General features: G+C 36.7%; 1 protein-coding gene across 4 annotated transcripts in view; it reads left to right on the forward strand.

The window, feature by feature from the left end:
• The window catches only part of PCDH9 (protocadherin 9), a 953,506-nt gene that overhangs the window by 926,592 nt on the left and 3,108 nt on the right, over positions 1-23,806 (forward strand). The window lies entirely within an intron of this gene.

Consider the following 23,806-nt stretch of genomic DNA (forward strand, 5'->3'; position numbering starts at 1 on the left):
CCAAGTGATCTCATTGTTCAGTTCCCACCTATGAGTGAGAACATGCGGTGTTTGGTTTTCTCTTCTTGTGATAGTTTGCTAAGAATGATGGTTTCCAGCTGCATCCATGTCTCTACAAAGGACACAAACTCATCCTTTTTTATGGCTGCATAGTATTCCATGGTGTATATGTGCCACATTTTCTTAATCCAGTCTGTCACAGATGGACATTTGGGTTGCTTCCAAGTCTTTGCTATTGTGAATAGTGCCGCAATAAACATACGTGTGCATGTGTCTTTGTAGTAGAATAATTTATAATCCTTTGGGTATATACCCAGCAGTGGGATGGCTGGGTCTTATGGTACATCTAGTTCTACATCCTTGAGGAATTGCCATACTGTTTTCCACAATGGTTGAACTAGTTTACAATCCCACCAACAGTGTAAAAGTGTTCCTATTTCTCCACATCCTCTCCAACACCTGTTGCTTCCTGATTTTTTAATGATTGCTGTTCTAACTGGTGTGAGATGGTATCTCATTGTGGTTTTAATTTGCATTTCTCTGATGGCGAGTGATGATGAGCATTTTTTCATGTGTCTGTTGGCTGTATGAATGTCTTCTTTTGAGAAATGTCTGTTCATATCCTTTCCCCACTTTTTGATGGGGTTGTTTGTTGTTTTCTTGTATATTTGTTTGAGTTCTTTGTAGATTCTGGATATTAGCCCTTTGTCAGATGAGTAGATTGCAAACATTTTCTCCCATTCTGTAGGTTGCCTGTTCACTCTGATGGTAGTTTCTTTTGCTGTGCAGAAGCTCTTTAGTTTAATTAGATCCCAATTGTCTATTTTGGCTTTTGCTGCCATTGCTTTTGGTGTTTTAGACATGAAGTCCTTGCCCATGCCTATGTCCTGAATGGTACTACCTAGATTTTCTTCTAGGGTTTTTATGGTATTAGATCTAACATTTAAGCCTCTAATCCATCTTGAATTAATCTTCGTATAAGGAGTAAGGAAAGGATCCAGTTTCAGCTTTCTACTTATGGCTAGCCAATTTTCCCAACACCATTTATTAAATAGGGAATCCTTTCCCCATTTCTTGTTTCTCTCAGGTTTGTCAAAGATCAGATGGCTGTAGATGTGTGGTATTATTTCTGAGAACTCTGTTCTGTTCCATTGGTCTATATCTCTGTTTTGGTACCAGTACTATGCTGTTTTGGTTACTGTAGCCTTGTAGTATAGTTTGAAGTCAGGTAGCGTGATGCCTCCAGCTTTGTTCTTTTGACTTAGGATTGTCTTGGCAATGCAAGCTCTTTTTTGGTTCCATATGAACTTTAAAGCAGTTTTTTCCAATTCTGTGAAGAAACTCATTGGTAGCTTGATGGGGATGGCATTGAATCTATAAATAACCTTGGGCAGTATGGCCATTTTCACAATATTGATGCTTCCTATCCACGAGCATGGTATGTTTTTGCATTTGTTTGTGTCCTCTTTTATTTCACTGAGCAGTGGTTTGTAGTTCTCCTTGAAGAGGTCCTTTACATTCCTTGTAAGTTGGGTTCCTAGGTATTTTATTCTCTTTGAAGCAATTGTGAATGGAAGTTCATTCCTGATTTGGCTCTCTGCTTGTCTGTTACTGGTGTATAAGAATGCTTGTGATTTTTGCACATTAATTTTATATCCTGAGACTTTGCTGAAGTTGCTTATCAGCTTAAGGAGATTTTGGGCTGAGATGATGGAGTTTTCTAAATATACAATCATGTCATCTGCAAACAGGGACAATTTGACTTCTTCTTTTCCTAACTGAATACCCTTGATTTATTTCTCTTGCCTGATTGCCCTAGCCAGAACTTCCAACACTATGTTGAATAGGAGTGGTGAGAGAGGGCATCCCTGTCTTGTGCCAGTTTTCCAAGGGAATTTTTCCAGTTTTTGCCCATTGACTATGATATTAGCTGTGGGTTTGTCATAAATAGCTCTTATTATTTTGAGGTACGTTCCATCAATACCGAATTTGTTGAGCGTTTTTAGCATGAAGGGCTGTTGAATTTTGTCAAAAGCCTTTTCTGCATCTATTGAGATAATCATGTGGTTCTTGTCTTTGGTTCTGTTTATATGCTGGATTACGTTGATTGATTTGCGAATGTTGAACCAGCCTTGCATCCCAGGGATGAAGCCCACTTGATCATGGTGGATAAGCTTTTTGATGTGCTGCTGAATCCGGTTTGCCAGTATTTTATTGAGGATTTTTGCATCGATGTTCATCAGGGATATTGGTCTAAAATTCTCTTTTTTTGTTGTGTCTCTGCCAGGCTTTGGTATCAGGATGATGTTGGCCTCATAAAATGAGTTAGGGAGGATTCCCTCTTTTTCTATTGATTGGAATAGTTTCAGAAGGAATGGTACCAGCTCCTCCTTGTACCTCTGGTAGAATTCAGCTGTGAATCCATCTGGTCCTGGACTTTTTTTGATGGGTAGGCTATTAATTGTTGCCTCAATTTCAGAGCCAGCTATTGGTCTATTCCGGGATTCAACTTCTTCCTGGTTTAGTCTTGGAAGAGTGTAAGTGTCCAGGAAATTATCCATTTCTTCTAGATTTTCTAGTTGATTTGCATAGAGGTGTTTATAGTATTCTCTGATGGTAGTTTATATTTCTGTGGGGTCGGTGGTGATATCCCCTTTATCATTTTTTATTGCATCTATTTGATTCCTCTCTCTTTTCTTCTTTATTAGTCTTGCTAGTGGTCTATCAATTTTGTTGATCTACTGAAAAAACCAACTCCTGGATTCATTGATTTTTTGGAGGGTTTTTTGTGTCTCTATCTCCTTCAGTTCTGCTCTGATCTTAGTTATTTCTTGCCTTCTGCTAGCTTTTGAGTGTGTTTGCTCTTGCCTCTCTAGTTCTTTTAATTGTGAGGTTAGAGTGTCAATTTTAGATCTTTCCTGCTTTCTCTTGTGGGCACTTAGTGCTATAAATTTCCCTCTACATACTGCTTTAAATGTGTCCCAGAGATTCTGGTATGTTGTATCTTTGTTCTCATTGGTTTCAAAGAACATCTTTTTTTCTGCTCTCATTTCGTTATGTACCCAGTAGTCATTCAGGAGCAGGTTGTTCAGTTTCCATGTAGTTGAGCGGTTTTGATTGAGTTTCTTAGTCCTGAGTTCTACTTTGATTGCACTGTGGTCTGAGAGACAGTTTGTTATAATTTCTATTCTTGTACATTTGCTGAGGAGTGCTTTACTTCCAATTATGTGGTCAATTTTGGAATAAGTGCGATGTGGTGCTGAGAAGAATGTATATTCTGTTGATTTGAGGTGGAGAGTTCTATAGATGTCTATTAGGTCCGCTTGGTGCAGAGATGAGTTCAATTCCTGGATATCCTTGTTAACTTTCTGTCTCGTTGATCCGTCTAATGTTGACAGTGGAGTGTTGAAGTCTCCCATTATTATTGTATGGGAGTCTAAGTCTCTTTGTAAGTCTCTAAGGAATTGCTTCATGAATCTGGGTGCTCCTGTATTACGTGCATATATATTTAGGATAGTTAGCTCTTCCTGTTGAATTGATCCCTTTACCATTATGTAATGGCCTTCTTTGTCTCTTTTGATCTTTGATGGATAAAACAGACTTTACTGTTTTATCAGAGACTAGGATTGCAACCCCTGCTTTTTTATGTTCTCCATTTGCTTGGTAGATCTTCCTCCATCCCTTTATTTTGAGCCTATGTATGTCTCTGCATGTGAGAGGGGTCTCCTGAATACCGCAGACTGATGGATCTTGACTCTTTATCCAGTTTGCCAGTCTATGTCTTTTAATTGGAGCATTTAGTCCATTAACATTTAAGGTTAATATTGTTATGTGTGAACTTGATCCTGCCATTATGATATTAACTGGTTATTTTGCTCATTAGTTGATGCAGTTTCTTCCTAGCCTCAATGGTCTTTACATTTTGGCATGTTTTTGCAATGGCTGGTACCGGTTGTTCCTTTCCATGTTTAGGGCTTCCTTCAGGGTCTCTTGTAAGGCAGGCCTGGTGGTGACAAAATCTCTAAGCATTTGCTTATCTGTAAAGGATTTTATTTCTCCTTCACTGATGAAACTTAGTTTGGCTGGATATGAAATTCTGGGTTTAAAATTCTTTTCTTTAAGAATGTTGAATATTGGCCCCCACTGTGTTCTGGCTTGTGTAGTTTCTGCTGAGATATCTGCTGTTAGTCTGATGGGCTTCCCTTTGTGGGTAACCCGACCTTTCTCTCTGGCTGCCCTTAAGATTTTTTCCTTCATTTCAACTTTGGTGAATCTGGCAATTATGTGTCTTGGAGTTGCTCTTCTGGAGGAGTATCTTTGTGGCGTTCTCTGTATTTCCTGAATTTGAATGTTGGCCTGCCCTACTAGGTTGGGGAAGTTCTCCTGGATGATATCCTGAAGAGTGTTTTCCAACTTATTTCCATTCTCCCCCTCACTGTCAGGCACCCCAATCAGACGTAGATTTGGTCTTTTTACATAATCCCATACTTCTTGCAGGCTTTGTTCATTTCTTTTTCTTCTTTTTTCTTTTGGTTTCTCTTCTCACTTCATTTCATTCATTTGATCCTCAGTCGCTGATACTCTTTCTTCCAGTTGATTTAGTCGGTTACTGAAGCTTGTGCATTTGTCACGTATTTCTCGTGTCATGGTTTTCATCTCTGTCATTTCGTTTATGAACTTCTCTGCATTAATTAGTCTAGCTGTCAATTCTTCCACTCTTTTTTCAAGATTTTTAGTTTCTTTGCGCTGGGTACGTAATTCCTCCTTTAGCTCTGAGAAGTTTGATGGACTGAAGCCTTCTTCTCCCATTTTGTCAAAGTCATTCTCTGACCAGCTTCGATCTGTTGCTGGCGATGAGCTGCACTCCTTTGCAGGGGAAGATACACTCTTATTTTTTGAATTTCCAGCTTTTCTGCCTTGCTTCTTCCCCATCTTCGTGGTTTATCTGCCTCTGGTCTTTGATGATGGTGACGTACTGATGGGGTTTGGTATAGGTGTTCTTCCTGTTTGATAGTTTTCCTTCTAATAGTCAGGACCTTCAGCTGTAGGTCTGTTGGAGATTGCTTGAGGTCCACTCCAGACCCTGTTGGCCTGGGTATCAGCAGCAGAGGTTGCAGAAGATAGAATATTGCTGAACAGCAAGTGTACCTCTCTGATTCTTACTTTGGAAGCTTCCTCTCAGGGGTGTACTCCACCCTCTGAGGTGTGGGGTGTCACACTGCCCCTAGTGGGGGATGTCTCCCAGTTAGGCTACTCAGGGGTCAGGGACCCACTTGAGCAGGCAGTCTGTCCCTTCTCAGATCTCAACCTCCATGTTGGGAGATCCACTGCTCTCTTCAAAGCTGTCAGGCAGAGACGTTCGCGTCTGCACAGGCCTCTGCTGCTTCCCCTGTTATTTTTTAGCTGTGCCCTGTCCCCAGAGGCAGAGTCTACAGAGACAGGCAGGTTTCCTTGAGCTGCTGTGAGCTCCACCCAATTCTAGCTTCCCAGCAGCTTTGTTTACCTACTTAAGCCTCAGCAATGGCAGGCGCCCCTCCCCCAGCCTCCTGCCTTGCAGTTAGATCACCGCAGATTGCTGTGTTAGCAAGGAGGGAGGCTCCGTGGGTGTAGGACCCTCCCGGCCAGGTGTGGGGTATATTCTCCTGGTGTGCCCATTTGCTTACAGCGCAGTATTGGGGTGGGAGTTACCCGATTTTCCAGGTGTTGTGTGTCTCAGTTCCCCTGGCTAGGAAAAGGGATTCCCTTCCCCCTTGCGCTTCCCAGGTGAGGTGATGCCTCGCCCTGCTTCAGCTCTCGCTGGTCGGGCTGCAGCAGCTGACCAGCACCGATTGTCCGGCACTCCCTAGTGAGATGACCCCAGTACCTCAGTTGAAAATGCAGAAATCACCGGTCTTCTGTGTTGCTCACGCTGGGATTTGGAGACTGGAGCTGTTCCTATTCGGCCATCTTGCTCCGCCCCCCCCTTGATTGGTATCTTTAAACACGTAAGCAATATAGACTATCTATGCGAAACTGAGCTGTGGCCATTTTCACAATCAGTACTGATCATCCCAGCCATGATGATCATAGGTTAATTTGTACCTGTCATTGAGATAACCAGAGGGAATGGAACGGCTTGGCTTTTCTCCATTTGCTTGGTACATTTTGTTAGGGACTTGAGTACTCTGAACCCAGAATGTATTCTCATAGAAAGAAATTTTTAAAAGCAAAAATCTAGCATGTCCTTCAAGAAAACAGCAAACAATAATGTGACACAAATTTAGCATCAATTTCAAAGAATAATAATAATGATAGTAATCACACCCCCCAATGCTCCCAAATACACAATGTATGGCTCTGTCAATGTAATTTATATCATTTTATCCATTTCATATATAATTTAAATTTAATAAAGTTGGTGAGGAAGTCACATCGCAGGCTTAGAATATTCTAGTCCATTGGCACTGAAGCTAAGTAAAATGGACCCTGGGGTGTCAAGCAAGGGAAGAAACAAAGAATGGACGACAAGAAAGAAAACATCTACTCTATAGTGAGCTCCAAAGAAGAAACTTCAAGCAGCCTTGAAAGAGAAAACACTAAAAAGTAATTTTAAATCTTATAGGCAATTAGAAAACACAGGGTTTGCTCATCTTGTGTCATGAGTGATTAGAATTTTTGTTTGTTTGTTTTCTTTTTAAATAAATACTCTGTATGTTTACAAACATGACCTACTCATCTATAGTGACCTTTTTAATTAAACAAACAAACCAATGAAAATAGGTTCAAATTTCAATGTATTTAACAGACCATCTTAGGAATTAAAAAGGCTCTGAAATAGCCAGCCAGCCAAACAACACACTTTCAAAGAGCACTAGCTCCTAAGGTAGCAGCGATGACCATTAGGCAAAAAATGTAGTTTATATCAGTTCAGGTCTGCTGTTGGCATCACACTGATCATCCATGCTCAATCACCTGGATTCTATCTTCAAAAATCTGATCTTTATATAAGGAAAATGTAATTCACTGTTGTGATTTCTAGTTCATATTTTAAAATGAGTTAGTTTATAATCTGCCCACCCCCTGCAAATAAGCATATTAAAAAATCATTAAATCATTATTTTATAACAAATGAAGAGTGATCTAATGGCAGATTAGCATTCAGCTTCTGAGGAAAAACTTTGGTATGTTTCCTGTTTCATGACTTTGTGTTTCTTCAACTTAATGCCATAGAACTTGAAGAGCAGATTTTAATCATTTGTATATTTTTACAGTTTGCTTCAGGTGCCCTATAAGCTAAGACAGTGTAGCAAGGCCTGGTATATGTCTTAATCTCTGCCTGAGGTGTTTGTAGCATATCCAATTGAAAGGAGAATACATTGTGGTGGCTATAACAGTGATTATCAAGAAACCATGCTTTTGATTTAGTGAAAAACACTCTGAAAGGAAAAGAAACTTGGTTCAGTAGCCTTGCTTAAAGGATGCAAGCTATATGTGATGATCTTAAAATCATCTATTTAGTCAAATAACACCATTTCATCCTCTATCACCTGTGTCACATTTTAATCAATGAGGCTTGGGAAGTATAATTAAGACCTGCATAATATGGTTACATTAACTAAAATGATACTACGGTCAACAAGGTAGTCCTAAAATAGCTTATTTATGAATAAATAGGTAGATACATATAGTTATAGGTTCTCTCAAGATACATACCCAACTAATGCTTCATGAATTACTTGGTCATGAAGCATGCTGTTTATTGGTGTTCCATTTACATTTCATGCTGAAAGGGAGAACATTTGGGAGTGTTTCAGACAGATAAAAAATACTTTTAGTGATTGATTTTGAACTGAAGCCAATTGTTCTAGACAACAGCTTAACTTTATAAATCTTGCTAAAGGTTCACAGATCTTGAAACCTTTGACTGTCATCTAGATTAAAAAATAAAGGTTCACTGTACAGTTCACTTTTATTAGGGAGAAACAGACTGACATCCTAAGCAGTATTGAGAATATTTGGTGAGGGCCAACTGTCTTACGATTTTATTAATATGGTAGACTGAGGAACAGAGGCCAAGTCAAGAACTCAAAAAAGGAATTACATATCTTAACATACTTTACAGCATGAAATCAAAAAGACATACTGACTACGATTTATAAATTCAGCATAAAGTTTTTCTTCCAATGAATACAAAACTAGATTATTTTATAATGTTCCATGCTGCAAAATGCCCCAGTGTTTGTTAAACATATATACACATTTCAAAAATTTTTACTAAAATATTAAAGACAATAGAATATTTCATTTTCACTAGCTCACTTTTCATCAACTCACAAGGATACTGTAAGTTTTGTAATTTTTATTTTGACTCATTATCTTAGTAATTGGCTTGCATATTACCTATAGGTAAAAGGCAGCATTGCTTCTAAGTTGATTGTACCTGTCAGCATTAATGGTAGATGATGACAAAGGAATTTGGAATTATGTTTAGACCATTTAGGTCTTCACAGTTTGGATTATAATTTGGAAGGTTATCTTGAAGAACGTGTAATGATCTTATACCATGTGATTCTCAGATTAGCAAAAACAAAAATTTTTCCACATTTGCTTTTGACTTTTATATTACAAGTTATTTTGTTTCTTCATTCACTGTTGTCTTGAATAGATTCTTTTGAATCCTCCATAGCTCTTAGTAGATTCTAGACACATCTCACCCTCCTCTTGTCCCTTGAGGCCTAGGGATAATGATAGTTCCCTACTTTCTTAGGTCCTTGTCTCCCTTACTAAATCCTTGTTAGTTTAATTTCACCATCCCACATGCCATAAAAAGTCCTTCACTAAACTCTTTTGGATTACTAACTTTCAGTGCCATTTCTTTTATGCCAACACACTGAAAGATGCTCAAGCCATGTCACCTCACAGGGAGGAGTCATGCTTTCACATTGTGATTTCATAAATGCATCAAAGCCTTGTCTATCACAAAGTCAAATTCATCTGCCACTGTGCTTCAAGAACCCATGCATTTGGATTAAAGCAAATTTTATAAGGCTCTTCGCTATGGTTTGGCTCTGAGTCCCCACCCATATCTCATCTCAAATTGTAATCCTTACGTGTCGAGGAAGGAAGGAAAGTGATTGGTTCATGGGGCAGTTTCCTCCATACTGTTGCCATGATAGTGAGTTTTCAAGAGATTTCATGGTTTCATAAGTGTTTGACATTTCCTCCTACACACACTTTCTCTCTCCTGCCACCTTGTGAAGGAGGTCCTTGCTTCCCTTTGTCTTCCACCATGATGGGAGTTTCCTGAGACCTCCATGCAGATCTGTGAGTCAATTAAACCTCTTTCCTTTATAAATTACCCAGTCTCGGGAAGTTCTTTATATCAGTGTGAAAACAGACTAATACACTCTTACTGAAGTGTAGCTATCCTTCCAGAGAATGACAGCCTTTTGGTCAATAACACTGTAATATTAATAAACTTATCAGATAAGTCACCACCAGTTATTATACCAAGAAGATGGGTAATTTTAATAGGACAGTTTGGAAAATAATAAAACATATTAAATTGCTAAGGGAAAGCAAATCTAGATGGAAAGCAAATGTGATTAACCATAACTTTTCAGAAGAAATTATTGGAAACAACCCAGAAGATGCAAAAAGATAACCCTTCAGAAGACAAGGTCTATTTGTGCACCAAGACTGTTTTCTTCTAGATACAGGATTTCATGGAAATTTCTCCCTCTGCCTCCATTTTGTTCCCTTACATTAACTAAGATATTTTATTCTGAGGGTAATGCAGGCTGTCCTAAAATTTTGAATGCAAATTTTATCTTCATACTGAGAGATTTTAAAGATTATTGAAAAGCATATTGATGTGGCAACAAAATTTTTACGTTTCAGAAACATGATAAATGATTCATGACTTATATAAAAGTGTGATGACAATGGTTTGTCTGTGATAAATATGGCAACATTGTATCTATTGAACATTTGGGACTGATCCTCAAACTACTAATAAAATAGTAACTAAAGTATAAGAGACACAATTTCTCTTCTTTTGTCAAAAAATAGCAGTTGATGATTGGCAATAAACAGAGCAGAAACAATTGCAGAAAAACCTCTGCAAAATGTATATAGATGTTATAAAATTGAAATGCAATATTTATTATTTTAAGAAAGAAATTTACCTTTCAAGAACCCATATTAATGAAGTAATTTCCCCGGATTTGCAAGGTGTGTTCAGAGATAAACATACATTTTAGACTGAAAAACGTAATCCTCCTATGTATCACCCTGAGAGGGCAAGATTTCTCTCTACAAACTCTATTATACAGGTCATTTTCAATAATGGAGTAATGGCATTTTCAACAGTTCCCTTAGGAGATTCTTTCAAAATATAACATTTTATTTCTTCCCATTTTAGAGTAGTTCTTCTTTATATACAGCTGAGTTTAAGCAATGTATTTCACAATGGTATTCTATATGTACACTAAAATGACATATTAGCTTTTTAAAAAGTCACCTTATCTCCCTAAACTTTGTGAAAAGTAATTGCATCCCTTAACATTGTAAGCCAATATAGTTATAGAAAATCTAAATTACTTTTACGTTTTCAATAAATTTGCTAATCATCTTTTTTTCTTAAATATCCTCCCACTTCCTTGAATATACCTGTATCAAAGGACTAAATTCTGCACTGTTATCTACATCACATTAGAGCTCTGTCTCAGAATAATTACTAATAATTATTTTGGTGTCTTTAGGCTTTAAGTAAATGTTTTGTTATGTATCCTGTGAATCTGGATTTCTGAAGACATCTAAAAGCGCTGATGGTTAAAGGAATTATGATTAAATGGATAGGTGGGATACAAGAGACAACCTAATTATATTTTACTTTGGGGATTTCCCAGTTCCTTTAACTCTAAAATAGCTGGGATATAAGTGATCTGAATGCAGCTATTTTGCCTTTGTTAATTTCATTTGGACATTCCAAATATTATTAAAAATATTATGCTATAAATTCTTACCAAAGTTTCTCATGTACAGGTTAGAGGTGTCCCTGTTATTTACTATTTTCTTGATGAAAACTATTTGCCACATAATGTCTTACATGCAGTTTCTTTGTTGGCTCACCAATCTAAGGCTCAGCACGAACTGTTTTTTTCTTCAAATATATCTAGTAATTATCTGCCATGTGCCAGGCCATAGTAAGAGATGTTGTTTCATAGCTACATAGATGTATGAAAAAGCAAAGTGTGTGACATCATGGTGCTTATATTCTAGTGTGAGAGATAGACCATTAACAAATAAATATATTGTGAGAGGTAGTGATGAGTGCTATCAAGAAAAACAAAGCTAGAGGGCTGGACAGTGGCTGGCACCTATAGTCCCAGCACTTTGGGAGGCCAAGGAGGCTGGATCAATTGAGATCAGGAGGTCGAGGCCAGTCTGGCCAACATGGCAAAACCCCATCTCTACTAAAAATACAAAAATTAGCCAGTGATTGCACATGCCTGTGACCCCAGATCCTTGGGAGGCTGAGGAAGGAGAATCGCTTGAACCCAGGAGGTGGAGGTTGCAGTGAGCCAAGATCACGCCATTTTACTCCAGCCTGGGCAACAGAGTGAGAATCCATCTTGTAAAGAAAAAGATAAGAAGATAGAAATTGACTGAGTAGAGGATATCATTATTTTTAAAGGTGGTAAGGAAATGCCTCTATGAAGAATTGACTTTTGAGAGGACACCTAAATGAAGTGAAGGGTGAATCTAAGTCCCAGGAGAAGAATATTCCAGGCATACATAATACCAAATCCACAGACCCTGAGACTATATTAAGCTTGTTCAAGGCACAGTAAGAAATTCAGTGTGGGAGAGCAGGGAAGTACAGGGAAAGAAGTGAGGTATGAGATTAGAAAGCTGTGCAGGAACCAGATCATGAGAGGCTCTCTAGGCCATGGAAAGGAGTATAGCTTTCACCCAGGTGCAGTTGGAAGCAGAGGAGTGAGGTATTCTGCTTTAAATACTGTGTTAGTCTGAATAATAGTCCCCCAAATATATCCATGTCTTAGTCCCCAGAATGTGTGAATATGTTTACTGTACATGACAAAAAGGACCTTCAGGCATGATTAAGTTAAGGATCTCATTTTGAGATGGGAAGATTATCCTAGATGATCCAGGTGGCTCCATCAAAGTGGTCCCAGTAAGAAGGATGAAGGAGTCGGAGGAGATGGTGATGTGATGATGGAACTAGAGGTTAGAATGATGTGTTTTGAAGATAGATGAAGGAATCACATGTTAAGGAACATAGATGATCCAAGGAATCTGAATAAAAGAAAGGAAATGAATTATTTCCTCAGAATTTCTAGAAGGAACCAGCCCTGTCAACACTTTGACTTTAGCCCAGTGAGATTGATTTCAGACTTTTAACCTCTAGAAATGTAGAAAAATAAATGCAGGTGTTTTAAGCCACTAAGTTTGTGGTAATTTGTCTCCATGACAACAGGAAACAAATGTAAATATGCTAGAGATTGGTGAATAGAATGTTGAAAGAATGAGGAAAAAGCAAGTACTGTTAAGAAATAAGGGTGGCAGCTGGGCCCAGTGGCTCACGCCTGTAATCCCAGCACTTTGGGAAGCCCAGGAAGTCAGATCACCTGAGGTCAGGAGTTCAAGACCAGCCTGACCAACAAGGAGAAACCCTGTCTCTGCTAAAAATACAAAATTAGCTGGGCATGGTGGCGCATGCCTCTAATTCCAGCTACTCAGGAGGCTGAGGCTGGAGAATCACTTGAACCCTGGGGGACGAGGCTTGCCGTGAGCTGAGATTGCGCCATTACATTCTAGCCTGAGCGACAGAGCGAAACTCTGTCTCAAAAAAAAAAAAAAAAAAAAAAAGAGACTGGCTTGGGCCATTGAGTTTGCAGGGAAGCAGGTAGATGAAAGTACTTTCTTCGTGCTTGGTTATGTGAGCTGAGTAAAAAACAGATGTAACAAATTATCACAAATTTAGAGACTTATAGCAACACAAAGTTATCTCAGTTGCCATTCACTTAGTATCTCGTGAATCTAGGTGGGCTTGATGTGCTTAGGGTCTCAGAAGGCTAAAATCAAGGTGTCAGCTAAACTATATTGTTATCTGGAGGCTCTGAAGAAGAATTGGCTTCCAATTTATTGAGATTGTGGCCAGAATCCAGTTGCTTGTGCTTGTAGGACAGAGATAACTGTTGTGTGCGAGCTGCCTAATGGGGGGCTGCTCTCAACTCTTAGAGGCTGCTCTCACATCATTTTTAATCAGTCCCTTTGTCTTCAAAGTCAGCAATTGCCCACTGAATCTTTCCCGTCCTTGGAATCTGAACTCCCACCTGCCACCAGCTGGAGAAAACACTCTGCTTATAAAGGACTCATGTGATTACATTAAGGCTACCAACAATCTCTTTTGATTAGCTAAAACACAATGGACTAGTAATTTTATTACATCTACAAAACCCCCTTTGCCATATAATTCAACAAAATCACTGGTTCAATCTTATCATATTCATAGTCCCAGAGATTAGGGTGCAAATATTGATGCGGAGAGACATTTTAGATTTTTATGTAACACGTGGCAAGGATGACTGCAAATATGTTTTTTCCTGCATTGAGTAACTAGGTAATCAGTGTGCCATATGCAAGAATGGTAAATTCAGGGGAAATAGAAAAAAAAAAAAATGCAAGAATTGTGTAACTTGAAAATGCCAATTAGTAATCCAATAATCCTGATAAGTAGATAGTCGAATATATCTATACGGTCCCTAGGAGAAAGATTAAGGGCTAGAAATATAAATTGGGGAATCCACATATTTATGTTGTGTAAGACCAAGTGATTACATGCACTCACATAGGTGAAGTGCAGATAAAGAGCTCTGAGCATTCTAACATTTTGGGATCTGGCAAGGGTGTGGTACCATCAAAGGAAACTGAACAGGAAGGCAAGTGATGGATTAGAAAAATATGAGAATGTGGCTTGGGGGATTAGGAGAACTGGCAAACCTACCGATTCAGAATTTGTTGATGAGAACAATTTATGTGCTTAAAACTCTCTGGTGAACTCTAATACAAGACGATGCCTGAAAACGTTATTAGTTTAGATCACTGGGATAGGAGTAAATACAGACAGGTAAGTTCTAAATGTCTTGCATCTCAAAGTGTGATTCTTGAACACCATCAGCAGAATCACTTAAGGAACTGTTAGAAATGCAGGAACTCAGGACCCAGTCAGATTTACTGAATTGGAATCTGCGTTTTAATGATTTTCCTAGGTGACTCATATACATATTAACATTTGAGAAGCACTAAGCTGTGATATATTAATTAAGTATTTACACCTGGTAAGACAATCCAGGTGTAAATACATACATATACACCTACAGATCACATGGACTATATCTGATGTTTTATTCCATTTAAAATACAATCTTTCAGACATATTTTAAAGTATACAAATTATTATGTCTTTAAATCCTTATTAATTTAGCAAAGTATTTTCCCCCATTTGTCCAATGCTTAAAATCACTTGGGGCAAGTCTCTATCACCTCTGATAATTGTGAGAAGTAGAAACTCTAACCCAGAGACTAGGAAAGAAAAATACTGAAGTTATATTATTAGTGTCCTGGGTAAAAACTGTCAGAGACCACAGGCATGAAAATGAACGTCATCAGTTTTTCCTGCTCTCATCTGATTAAATATCCCTGGAATATAGGAAACAGTGGAGTTGTATAAAGGCAAATTGCTTCATAACATTGTGTGCTACCATTGTGTATTACCTGTATTCAGGCCAGCAATTGCAACATTTTTTAAAGAGGACAAAATATTATGTAACTGGCTTATTTTTCACTTGGACTACAGTCTGAAAATTAATCTCTAAAGTATTACTTCACTGCTTAACACCTTAGATCTGCACTTTAAAATATATGTTTCACATCAAATAAGATTTACCAAGTTTGTCTGAGAAACAATGCAAATTGCAAGAAATGGAGAGTAATTCAGGAGATAGCAGTATATGAATGAATTTTTGAAACAAAAACCATGAAATACTAATACAAGAAATGAACTATAGAAGAAAATAAATATGATCTGCAATAAAGTAAATACAATGTTTCACATCAAGCAATTTGGTTGAAAATTGAAAGTTAGTTTGAATAATGAAGGTCTGCCTCTTTGGACTATTGTCATTCAACGGATTGCAATGTAAAATACTAATAGAGAACACATAAAATCATCAGAGAAACTTTACAGCAATTAGCTTTAGCAGATGAGAAAAAGGCAGCTGATTTTCATGCCCTGCAGAAGAAGGCTGAAGATGTACAAGGAAGTGCTCTTCATTCTTTGTGAGCCATAAAGTCTGTTCAAATAGCAATATCCTCTCTGGCAGTGAATCCGCTGCTTGGCATGGCCATATGTTATTGTATTTGGACTGTCTCCATCTGCAAATGTTGAGTTTTCATCTGTGACCAAGGAAGAAATCTGTATGAGAAACGTGTAAAACATTTAATCCTTGTTTACTTGTTAACCAGAGGTTTTGTCAAATCCTGGTGGTGTGGATTCACGTGTTTGTTTCTCAAGGTTACTGTAGATGCATTCACAAATGCAGATCTAACTCTGATAGAGCCACTAGATTTTTATTTAGATTTTAAAATGTAGTTATTCACAATATAATTTCACACTCAAAAATCTAAATGTGACCTCAGTACTAGAGTAATGTTTTTTTGTTTTGTTTTTTTTTTTTTTTTTTTTTTTTTTTTTGAGACAGGGTCTCACTCTGTCTCCCAGGCTAGAGTGCAGTGTTGCAATCATCCCTCACTGCAGCCTCAGTCTCTCAGCTCAAGCAATACTTCCACCTTAGTTCCCCTGAGTAGCTGGCACCACAGGCGCATACCACCATGCCTGGCTAATATTTGTATTTTTTGTAGAGCCAATGTTTCACCATATTGTCCACGCTTTTCTCAAAGTGTTGGGATTACAGGCATGAGCCACCATGCCTACCCTCATCTATCGGAACAATAGATTTATCATTTCTTTGCTTTCTTTTGGGCTTTTCTTTACTGAAATGAAGTAGCATTGAAAAGTTTGATTATCACGTTATATCAATGAAAAACCACAATGATATTTAAGGAATAAAAGAATGTATAGAGAGTATGCATCAAAATCTAGCCTTTTTATCCTCTCAATTTATAGATAAGAGACTGGGAGCTACGGAGTCTAGGCTTACTTTCTCAAAGTCCATAGCAATTCATCATTCAACTAGTACTAAAATCTATTTATTTGTTTGCCTGTCTATAATGATCTTGTGTCTTGAGATTTTCCTATTGATTCTGATTTTAGATATTCTATACTATTGTACTTTCGAATCTAACATAAACTAAATCAGAAATTATTGAACAAATGAATGGAAAGCATTTCTCCCCAAAGTACACACAAATTTGTCATATTTATCTTTGTATTTGGACTGCCAGCATAACTATTGTATATGATTTCGTATAAAATTTGAATACAATGGCAATGAGATTCACACCCTCTGACTGGTTTTCTGTATAATAAGGGCAGAGTAATAACTAAACAACTATTTATTATTGTATGGCATAGAATAAAGTGGGCATAGAATAAAATGTTCTGAAATAGTAATACAGTCTCCAAAGGGCACAAGGGCAATGGTGAACTATTTCCTGGTTTTCATGCCAACGTTCATATTTGAAATTAATTTTACCATGTTTAGATTTGAGTCAAATTAATGGATTTTATTTTTAATAGCAACTGTTCAATAAATATAGAAAGTAGGGTAGAATAGTGGATATTAGGGTGTCTATCAAGTAAATTTGCCTCTGACATTTCTTTCAGGTCCCTCCAGATTTGCATAAACCTATAGTTTCAGCTTTCCATTCAAGGTAATCCACAAAAAAATATTATGCGGGTACACACTGTCTCAAAAAATAAATAACACACACACTATCTGGGGGAATTCACCTCCGATATTTCATGTAGGTTCTTTTCTATTTCCCTAAATGTTGGCTGGTCCAAGAAATAAGGGGAAAGAGTACAAAAGAGAGAAATTTTAAAGCTGGGTGTCTAGGGGAGACATCACACATCGGCAGGTTCTGTGATGCTCCCTGAGCCATAAAACCAGCAAGTTTTTATTAGTGATTTTTAAAAGGGGAGGGAGTGTATGAATAGAGTGTGGGTCACAGAGATCACATACTTCACAAGGTAATAAAATATCACAAAGCAAATGGAGTCAGGGTGAGATCACAGGACCACAGGATGGGGCAAAATTAAAATTTCTAATGAAGTTTCAGGCACACATTGTCATTGATAACATCTTATCAGGAGACAGGGTCTGAGAGCAGACAACTGGTCTGATCAAAATTTATTAGGTGGGAATTTCCTCATCCTAATAAGCCTGGGAGTGCTACAGGAGACCAGCGCTTATTTCATCCCTTTGTCTTCGACTGTAAAAGACAGACACCCCAAAGCAGCCATTTTTGAGTCCTACCCTCAGGGGCGCATTCTCTTTCTCAGGGATGTTCCTTGCTAAGAAAAAGAATTCAGTGATAGTTCTCATATTTGCTTTTGAAAGAAGAGAAATGTGGCTCTACTCTGCCTGGCTCATCGGCAGTCAGAGTTTAAAGTTATCTCCCTTGTTCCCTGAACATTGCTGTTATCCTGTTCTTTTTACAATGTGCCCAGATTTCATATTGTTCAAACACACATGCTCTACAAACAATTTGTGCAGTTAATGCAATCATCACAGGGTCCCGAGGCAACATACATCCTCAGCTTACAAAGATGACAGGATTGAGAGATTAAAGTAAAGACAGGCATAGGAAATCACAGGGGTATTGATTGGGGAAGTGATAAGTTTCCATGTAATCTCCACAATCTATGTTCAGAGATTGCAGTAAAGACAGGCAAAAGAAATTATAAAAGTATTAATTTGGGGAACTAATAACTGTCCATGAAATCTTCACAATTTATGTTCTTCTGCTACGGCTTCAGCTGGTCCACCTGTTCGGGGTCCCTGACTTCCTGCAACAACACAGAGAGAGAGAGAGAAATAAATTGAGAGATAAAATGAGCTAGTAAAAATACTAGATTTTGTTGTGTTAGTATTCTGGAGACACTAAAATTAACTTCAAATGAATAAATGAGAATATTTGTTTCCCTAAAATTTTATTATAGAAACATTGGTTAAGGCAAGGAGCAAGTATGAAGATTAAGATTTTGCTTAGCATATTAATAGCTGTAAGTGCAAAGCAAAATTACAGAGTAAAAGTTTACATAAAAAGGAATTTTCTTTAAAACATCACTATGCCTAAATATCAGGGAAACTGCTTTAGCAAATCCAAATCAGTGGAATGCATCTTTCATTTTAAAGTGTTTGGGTTGCACAAGTCTTTGCCTAATAGACACCCATGATAGTATAAAGGAGAAATACAGCAAAAGTGGAACTTAGGAACAAACATTCTACACAAAAATAGAAATATATGTTCTTACTACAAAAATAATATTATAACGTGACAGTCAGATGTATATTGCATCGAAGAGGAATTTGCCTATAATAAAAATTGAACAAAATGAAAAATGGAGTGAGATGTGATGAATTTGATCCTAAATCATATAAAAATGACTTGTTTATTTTACAAATCAATTTTGGCAGTCTGTTTAAACTTATTTTACCTACCAGTAAAAATTATAAGAAAAATTTATTAATAGAAAAGACCAAAATTTCATACAGTATGAAAACTGGTCAGGAATATAAAAAGTCCCATAGTTTTTTTTAAAGAAATGCCAGTTTCTAGCTTTGGTATTAAAGGATTTCAAATAATGAGATTGTAATGTAGGTGGTCAACAGGCCAGAAGCTACTTCTTAATTACAGCAGTGAATTAATGAAGTAACAGTTCTGCTTCCAGTTATAGTAAAATGACATCAAAAACAACTGCAGTATCCTACTACTTAAGTATAGGTGGAGTTCCATTAACTTGGATTGTTTTACATTTTAAACTTGCATCTTTTAAAGTTAATAATTCAGGCACCTTTCTGAGAGCTACTAATGCCTAAAACTTTGAAAAATATTTTATTTGTTTTTTAACAAGAAGGTGAGTAGTGTGAAGATGAACTTTGAGACCTGACATAAACGTTATCTTAAACAACTTTCCAGAAGCTTTTCATTATGTGTTTTTGTTTTTGCTTTCAAAATTTAAATGCAGAGACAGATGGCTTGCACAGTGTTATCTGCACTTGCGATTTTACACATACCCAAACCAAGGATAACCAAACTCAGACAATGAGATTGTGCAAGGCAACAAAGAATTTGAGTTAAAAAAAATCAATAAATGTTTCAGTGCTAAAAAAAATTATGATAGAAGATTTTAATTATTTTAAAAGAAAGGAAATAAACTGATATAATGACAAAATTATAGGAAGTATTTGTAAGTAGTTTGGAATTCTGATCCGGATTCTACACATATATTTTATGACATAGCACAAATAGTACATCATAAAATTTATGAAAAAAAATAGAGAAACAGAATAAAAAACACATATGCACATGATTATACATGCACAAACACACCACACTCACACATAAACAAAAGCTCAAAACATCTAATAAGAATCCAGTACAATGATACCTATGATGCACGTTAGGTTTCAATAAATATTTGAGAGACTGTATGAATGAAAAACAAATATTTTTCATCAATTAATACAGTTACCTAAAGTAATAATAAAAATATATCAAAGAAAAAGGATTATAGTTTAGTGCATATAATTTATGCAGTATTAGCAAACATCTGAGATTTAAAATGCTATATATTGATGGAGAACTATAGATTACATGTGACCATATTTTGGAAAATTTCAATATTTAATAACATTTTTAATACAATGTTTTTCTCCTTTTTAAAAGCATAAAAAACTCAGTACTTCTAAAAATGAGAAAAAATGAGTTAGAAACTAGGGAGTTATTAGCATCTATCAGATTATAAACATGTACAGGGCAGGGACTGACTTAGGAGACCAGTAGAATGAATGTATTCCCTTTAATAATTCATCACAGAATTTTGAAAAAATACTTACTTTTTCTTTTTACCAATTTACAACACTGACTTTAAGGAAGAAAACACGGAAGCATTGTTATTTTCCCAAGATAAAACTCACTGGACTTTTGTTTTTTGTTTTGTTTTGTTTTGTCCTTAATATCACAGCAATTACTAGGAATTACATAGAGGCCCAAAGAAAAAAATTAAACTTTTCCTTATTTAATGTCATGTCCCAAAATAAAAACTTACCAAAACATAAAGTAAGTACCCCATATATACATATACCTACCATGTAACAGAAAAATTAAAAATAAAAATTTTTAAAGCATAAAGAAAATTATATTTTCCAACAATACAGCTCATACTATAACGACACACAACAGATAAGTAGATTGTTGATGGATTGATTGATGTATATAGGTTTTGTTTTGTTTTGTTGTTTGCTGTCTTGGTTCAGTTTTGAGCCCCTGTCTAGAGACTGGTCAGTTTCCCCTTCTTGAGAAGCTAAATCCATACTCCTCTACTTCTCTTCTAGTGATCTCACACTTTTGAGTCACTAAGCAACCTCCCTAAGCAAATGTTTTTATATTAGATAATTTGACATTGCTGTTTTGACCTGGTTCTTGAGAAATTACTCAAATTAGCCAATCCTCAGAGAGACCTAAAACCCTAGCTAACCCTAGTCAGTTTTTCATACATAAACTGTCCCCTAGAGCTCCAGTTTGTTTTACCTTATTCCCAGATTTAGTCCCTTGTATGGCTCTGCCTGACAGGCTTCTCCCATTTAGAGCTCTAACAAAACACTTCTGCCTTTCATCTAGAGTCCCATTGTGTGTGGCTGGCCTGAGGATAGATCTTTAAAATTTTTACAGTAACCAGTTATCTGAAATAAATCTACAAAACTTCTATAAATTTATTTATAGACTATCAAAATCCTTCAAGTCTACTTACAGGAATGAATCATGGGAAGTACAATGCACAAAGAACAATTAATATTATTTAATGAAAATAAACTCATGTTTTGCAAGTTAAAGATTTTGTGCATAAAAATTTTAACTGTAAATGTCTTAATGTCAATTATGTAAAAAAAAGTTTAAAGAAATTGAAGAAGAAATGATGTACCTTGAAACAAAGTCTATTGGTTAAGTTATAAAGAGAAAAACCTTCCTAGAACAGTTAACGGCCCTCAGCTCATTTTAATGACACCCTTTACTACCCTCTCAGCTCACTGCTTTTAAGCCAATTATTTGTTTCCCAGAATAGCTCCCAGCTCCATGAGGACAGTGTTGAGATTTTTTTTGTTAAGGCTATAGCTCTGGTGCCGATCACAGTGCCAGCACATAGTACATGCTCAGTAAATGTTTCTGGAATAAATATGTTATTCGTTGTAAATATTTTTTAAAAGGATAAATTCTATTTGTTAAAATGTGTCACTCAGTGCTGAAAACCTAAGGTATACATATTCTTATAAACACGCACACAACACATTCTCAATCTTTGGGTGATATGTCTTTTTTTTTTTTTTTTTTTTTTTTTTTTGAGACGGAGTCTCGCTCTGTCGCCCAGGCTGGAGTGCAGTGGCCGGATCTCAGCTCACTGCAAGCTCCGCCTCCTGGGTTCACGCCATTCTCCTGCCTCAGCCTCCCGAGTAGCTGGGACTACAGGCGCCCGCCAACACGCCCGGCTAATTTTTTTGTATTTTAGTAGAGACGGGGTTTCACCGTGTTAGCCAGGATGGTTTCGATCTCCTGACCTTGTGATCCGCCCGTCTCGGCCTCCCAAAGTGCTGGGATTACAGGCTTGAGCCACCGCGCCCGGCCGGGTGATATGTCTTAAATTAATAAGATGGCAGGGTGTGTTGCATAAGGCTAATTTTAAAATAGCCTTGCACATCCTCTTATTTTTGATGGGCTTAATAAAGCCCTGATGTGGTGACATTTCTGAGGTAGCTGGTAATTTTTTTCCCTTTGGAGATTTTAACAATAAAAAACTTATTAATGACGCTGGAAATGTAAAGATTAAAAGTTTGCCTATAGGCTTCAAGATATGTTACACATCAAATTGGTGATTAACTCCATTGATGTTTAGAAAGGAGTAAGTATATTTAACAGAGAAATTAAATTATTCATTTATAAACGGTCACAAAGTATTGCTAGGCAAAGGAATTTGCTGTTGAGGAAGCATTTGGTGTAAGATTTGTGAAATCAGCACCTTCTATTATAATTACTTTAGGTCTGCCTTTAAGCAGGGTATATCTTTAATAATCCTCAGAACATTTTCAACCTCATAAAAGTTTAATTAACAATTAACATTGTTCGTAGAGCACTACTATTGTTTAGCACTATGAGGAATCAGAAGACCGATGTGCCGTTTTTGTTTGTTTGTTTGTTTGTTTGTTTCCCATCAATTTTCAATCTAGTTGGGAGGAAGTTAAAATCAAAACTTGCAAATGTACCGAACCCCCTCCAAAAGACAAAAATGGAATTAACGTAAGAGTTGAGGGAGCTCAATTAGGAAATTTGTTATTCATCAATAAAGAAAGTTCTATGTAAATCAAGGTGCAATGAAGCATGAATTGGTAGAGTTATGGAAGCTTGCTTTTGTTGTGTGGGACATAAACTGACCCTTGAAGAGATCAGTAATTAGATGAAAACAGGCCTGGCAAAAAACATCTTCTAAGCCTGTGATTCTAATGCAGGGAGCATGGATTGGTTTAAGCGAAATGTGTTAGCTTTGTGAATGCAGAGTCACTGAGTACACCTAAGGGAGTCTAGAAATGAGAAATTAGTTTGAACTTTTAAAATGTGGCCAGATTGTAGAAGGCAAAGAAAGGCTCATAGAGAAGTTTAAATTAAATATCCAGAAAAAGTAAGTAATCATTGGAGGTATGTGAGAGGAAAAGTTTTAAGTAATGAATACGTGTTTAAACAAAATAAAACTGTTTGCTTTTGAGGGGATGGGAATATGGTTCAGATGGGAAGTAATTTTAAGGTTATTCTAAAAGGAAGACTTTTAGATATAAAAAAAAATCGCTGAAGTTTGAGTTTATATGAAATAGTGCATTTCAGCCACTTTTTTCACATCTAGTATGTGTTCTGTTTTTAAATAACTTTTTTTTTTTTTATTTCGATAGCTTTTCAGGTACAAGTGGTTTTTGGTCACGTGGATGATTGTATAGTGGTGCGGTCTGAGATTTTAGTGCACCCATCACCCTAGTAGTATACATAGTACCCAGGAAAGGTACATTCAGTATCTATTTTGATATTGCCTGTGGTTTGCTGTTTCTGATGTTTGCCATCAACTGTTGCCTATCTCAGTGGGAATTTTTTTTTCACATGCAAGAAATAATTAGAATATTGTTAAGGCAAATAGAAAGCTCACAATTATTGGACATTTAAAAATATTAGTTGTGCTAACTTGGATTTTAGCAAAGACCTACATTCCAATTATTGAACGATTTAAATTGATGAGTAAGCAAACTTGGAGGTATGTTTTCTTTACTTTTTTTCTGCATTTTTTTCTGATGACTCTCTGCTTTTGAAAATGCTTTATGCCTCAGGCATTCTTGCCTATCCACTTAACTTCATTCGTAAAATCAATTCCTAATTTCCAAGCTATCATTTATCTATCACGCGGCTGTTTAATCAAGGGGGGTAAGACAACAGCAACAAAGAAACCCAATTTATTTCTTAACCATTTGGCTTATGTTGTTTTTTAGTAAAGGGCTGATTTCTATTTTAAACAATCAGAAAA

Source organism: Piliocolobus tephrosceles, chromosome X (genome assembly GCF_002776525.5).
Source record: "Piliocolobus tephrosceles isolate RC106 chromosome X, ASM277652v3, whole genome shotgun sequence".
In the NCBI taxonomy this organism is placed as follows: domain Eukaryota; kingdom Metazoa; phylum Chordata; class Mammalia; order Primates; family Cercopithecidae; genus Piliocolobus; species Piliocolobus tephrosceles.